This window comes from Suncus etruscus, chromosome 9, assembly GCF_024139225.1.
Source record: "Suncus etruscus isolate mSunEtr1 chromosome 9, mSunEtr1.pri.cur, whole genome shotgun sequence".
Classification (NCBI taxonomy): domain Eukaryota; kingdom Metazoa; phylum Chordata; class Mammalia; order Eulipotyphla; family Soricidae; genus Suncus; species Suncus etruscus.
The window spans coordinates 79,793,883-79,799,269 of record NC_064856.1 but is presented as its reverse complement, the minus strand read 5'-3'; the positions used below and the strand labels follow the sequence as shown (position 1 = coordinate 79,799,269).

At 34.5% G+C, this 5,387-nt stretch overlaps 1 non-coding gene across 1 annotated transcript; it reads left to right on the top strand.

The window, feature by feature from the left end:
• Positions 1-3,524: 3,524 nt before the first annotated feature.
• Positions 3,525-3,657, top strand: LOC126019304 (small nucleolar RNA SNORA51). Its single transcript, XR_007499032.1, has one exon. It is a non-coding gene; the product is annotated as a small nucleolar RNA SNORA51 (small nucleolar RNA).
• Positions 3,658-5,387: the final 1,730 nt, after the last annotated feature.

Genomic DNA, 5,387 nt, shown 5'->3' with positions numbered 1-5,387 from the left:
GGACCATATGGAATGCCCAGGATCAAATCTAGGTTGGCCCAGTGCAAGGCAAGGGTCCTACCTCTGTGATAACACTCCAACCCTATCTCAGAAGTTTTATCCCCCAATCTGTATTACCTGGAATTTTTGTTAGTTTGATGTCTCTGTAGAGATTAATTGTGAATTTAGTAATTAATTAGTGAATTTAGGCCTCTGGCATGGTGGTGACTATTGGTTGCATATGTGTCTACCAGAGCTTGGCAGAGACCTAATCTGCCTCTCCTCCAGAGGGTGCTCCAGAGTTTCCAGCTGAATACGTGTGTTCTTATAAATGTCTTCGCTTGGGTTGCGTTTCTTACAGCCAAGTCAATAAAACTAATCATGAGCTGTAGTCCTGAGCGGATAAACTTACGTGGCTGGTTGTGGGATGTGAGAATGTTTTAAGGTTCTATTTGGGAAGTTGGAGTGGGAGGTATGGGGAAGTGGATTGAACTACACCCAGAAGTGCTCAGAGCCTCACTATTGGTGATACTTAAGAATCATATGTGGTACCAGAGAATAAACTGGGGTTAGCCAATTCAAGACAGGTGTTTTAATTGTTGTACTTTCTGACTCCTAGATTGTATTTTGCTTTGCTGTTTGTTGTTTGTTTGTTTGCTTGTGATCTGGTGCTGATAATTAAACCCAGGGTTTAATTTTATGCTATTCATATTTGTTCAGAGAAAGTGGGGAAACCCATCTTTGTCTATATACTCTGGAAGGTATCATGGATATTATAATAATTTAATAAGGGCTATTTATGACAGAAGTAAAAACACAGTAATAAAGCAAAATGATAGTCAAAGACATGTAGATAGAAGTGAAACTACACCGAAATAATACATTTTTTAATCCACTTTTTTAGAAAACTTTTAGATTTAAGGCTGAAACCAAAAGAATTGAAGAAGGCTAATCCACTCTAGAATCTTTTAGTAAATCATTTAAAATTGAATGTTGGCAAAGTATTTCTTGCTTGCTCTTCTGTTGTTTGATTATTAATCCTTTTTAATGAGTTTATAATCCTTTCTTATATATTTTATTATTTGATAATGTAAAATTAGTAATGTATTTTGGGGGTTTTTATTACATGTAAGGCAATATGTAAAGACAGAAGAAAAATCACTTGCCTTGTTTAGAAATGGAGTTGATTGGGCTGGGGAGATAACTCAAAGGAACTAAGTGCTTGCTTTCATACAAATATTTGGATTTAATCCCTGACAACATGTATTCCTATACTTCAGAGCATTGTATTGTGCATTACTGAGTATGACTCCCAAACAAGCAAAATTAACTATTTACTGTTACTATTTTCCCCTCATTTCCTTCCATTACATTTTTCCCATTCTTCTAACATTTATCTCTTCCTCTCTCCTAAAGTTCTCTTGTATTACTACATTAATTTTATTTGTTAAAAACAATGATATTGCACAATAATAAATTGAACTTAGTTCATTTTAAGTTAACTTTCAGACTTCAGAGAGAGAGTATAGCGTATAGGGTGCTCATCTTGTATGCACCTGGGTTCTATTTCTGGCATCCAGTATGTTCCCACAAATATTGCCTGGAATGAGTCCCAAGTATAGAGCCAGGAGTAATGATTGAGCATTGCTGGGTGTAAACCCAAAACAAAACAAAATAATAAATTATTTTTCAAAAACAGTTTCAGATGTTCTTGATATATCATGTTATATGTAAATATGCTCTCAAACATATTGTATATACATTTATCTAAGGAAGGTTTTGATATATAGAACATATATCTTAAATTTTGGTGGGATGCTTTTATTCTCTTATATATTGTTATTGAGGGGTTTTTTTTTTGGGTCTATTTTTTAACCACATCTGGAGATGCTCAGGGGCTACTCCTATCTTTGCTCAGGACACCTTTCTGGCATGCCAAGGGGGCCATGTAGGAAGCCAGTGACCGAATTCAGGTCGAGTGCGTGCAAGGCAAGCGCCCTACCTGCTATTCTATTGCTCTGGCCCCTGTTATTAATTTATGTCTTCACAGGTGTCAAGAACATTCTATTTAATAGATCTATACTATAATGACCAAAATTAAAAATGTGGCTGTTAAGAAAGCAGGTTGATGTATGAGAAGGGACTGTGGACACAAGTAAAGGGAATTTCATATTGGGGGTAGGACTAGTATTGAATCACTGGCTGGCTTTATATGAATAAGTTAATAAAGTCTATATATTCAGAAGTTAGATTAATTTGTATGAAACTTAGACCTCCAGTTAAGATCATGTACAAAGGTAAAATCCAAATGGATTAAAGACCTAGATATCAGACCTGAAACCATAAAGTATATAGAACAACATATAGGTCAAACACTCCAAGACATTGAGACTAAAGGTATCTTTAAAGAGAAAACAGTACTCTCCAAATAAGTGAAAGCAGAAATAAATAAATGGGACTATATAAAGCTAAGAAGCTTCTGCAACTCAAAGGAAATAGTGCCCAGAATAGAAGAGCCACCCACTGAGTGGGAGAAACTATTCACCCAATACCCATCAGATAAGGGGCTAATATCCAAAATATACTAGGCACCGACTGAACTTTACAAGAAAAAAACATCTAACCCCATCAAAAAATGGGAAGAAGAAATAAACAGACACTTAGACATAAAAGAAGTATAAATGGCTTGAAGGCACCTGAAAAAATGCTCCGTATCACTAATCGTTAGGGATATACAAATCAAAACAACTATGAGGTACCTCTCACGCCACAGAGATTGGCATACAGCAGAAACAATGAGAACAAGCAGTGTTGGCGGGGATGTGGAGAGAAAGGAACTCTTACTCACCACTGGTGGGAGTGCCGTCTGGTCCAACTTTTGTCGAAAGCGATATAGAGATTTCTCCAAAAGCTGGAAGTTGAGCTCCCATATGATCCAGCTATACCACATCTAGGGATATATGCTAGAAACACAAAAATACAATACAAAAATCCCTTTCTCACACCTATATTCATTGCAGCGTTGTTTACAATAGCCAGACTCTGGAAACAGCCTAGATGCCCCTCAATAGATGAATGGTTAAAGAAACTGTGGTACATATACACAATGGAATATTATGCAGTCATCAGAAGAGATGAAGTCATGAAATTTTCCTATACATGATGTATATGGAATCTATTATGCTCAGTGAAATAAGTCAGAGGGAGAGAGATAATCACAGAATGGTTTCACTCATCTATGATTTTGAGAAAAATAAAAAACATTTGTGCAATGATTCTCAGAGATAAAATAGAGGAGGACTGGAGGGTCCAGCTCCTGACATGAAGCTCACCACAGGGATCGTTTAGTGCAGTCACAGAAATAATTACACTGAGAAATATCATAACAAAATATGACTGAATGAGGGAAGTAGAAAGCCTGTCTAGAGTACTGGCCGGTGTAGGGTGGGGAGGAAGGACACTTGGGATATTGGTCATGGGAATGTTGCACTGGTGAAGGATTTTATATATATATATTAAAAATAAAAAAAGAAAAGAAAAGATAAGGCCTCCCAATTCTTACCACAGGCTGTGTTCTTTACACTGACTGTATAGAAAGAGGAGGTACAGTAAATGCACCCCATATACACCTCAACCCAGGTCCTTTGCCTGGTCTGTATTGTGAATTGGGGGACCTAGGAAAATGAAACTGAATCCATTTCTTAAATTCCTATTATGTAGATTTAGACAGTTTACAGAAACATAAACCTCTGGTTTCCTTTTAAGTAACTCTGTAATTTGATATATCAAAATTATTTTTGAATACATGATTGCTGCTAAAAATTTTAACTAGAAAGTAGAATTTCACATTAATATTCTAGTGTGTTTATTTATATTGGGTATAAGACATATTAAACTTATATGATATGCTCATTATGTATTTGTGATTATATATTTATAATAATGCTCTGTGTATAGGATATTTTATAGTTAATATAAAAATTCTAAGCAATGATAAAATATATCTATGAATATATTTAATTATGATTACACATTATAATAATTGTGCGTATTCACTATATTTACATAATATACAGTGTTTAATACATAAATGTATAAAATGTATAATAGCTATCATATAAATATTATTCATATGTATATAGTACATACTGTCTTTTATAAAATATACTCAAATACAAATGTTGACATTTTAATTTATTTATTATTCTAATTTTACATGCTTATACAGTCTTTCTAATTATATCACAAAAATAGATCGTGATAAAAATTTCTACTGCTAAATTTTACAGGTAATATTTTTAACAATGTGTGAGTGTTATAAGTCTACTTAAATTGCATTTGGAACTGTGCTAATTTTATTTATATCATGGAAAAGTAATAATAAGATAAAAGCACATTTTAACATTTTTAACACTGTTTACATATAATCTCCCAAATTTTTCATCTTTCCCCTCTGTTTTTGCCTTCTCTCTTGTTGTTTTTAATCTATCATTTCTTATCCAAATTTAGCCCTTAGCCTGGACAACATATCTGACTTCCTTTATCTGGTTTGGCATTTTTTATTGGATGCAATTTAGACTCTACATCTGGCTTCATTCCCTCCTGACTATTTTGGAAAACTGTAGCTCAGTCAAGCCTGAGTCTGATTGTCATGTTCAGACTGTCTAATACTTAAAGGCATAGAGAGTTGAATTTGAGCAAAACATTTGGTCAGATTATGGAGGTCTTGAATACTGAAACAGTATATAGATTTATTTTGATAGAGGCTGTAGTCCAAATAATGCTTTTAAAAATGGCATACTTTAGAGGGAATTTTATTGGCCATTTTGGATAAAATAAAATGGAGAAGTACAGACTAAGAATATATCATCTTGATGATACAAGACAATCAAAGAAGATAGAAGGATCAGAGTGGTTTTTAAGTAGAATAAGTGAAATTTGTAAGGCTATGTCAATTTTCACCCAAATATGTGAATTAATTCCTTTTTGAGCTTGTATCTTGTGACTCTATCAACAATAATAATATACAGATTTTTTTTTGTGCACATTATGCATTTTATAAGGTTTTGTTCTGTAGTCCTTTCAAACATTGGAAATACGTGCAAATACTTATCTAATTTTACAGAAGACACAGCATTTAAAAAAATTCAGTGCCTGGGGCTGGAGCGGTGGCGCAGGGCATACGACGTCTGCCTAGCACATGCTAGCTTAGGACGGACCTCGGTTAGATCCTCAGGCATAGTCTCATATGGTCCCCCAAGCCAGGGGCGATTTCAGAGCATATAGCCAGGAGTAACCCCTAAGCATCACCAGGTATGGCCCAGAAACCAAAACAAACAAACAAGCAAAATAAATAAAAAAAAATCAGTGACTTACCAGAATCATACAGGTAAGAGACCTTTTAATTC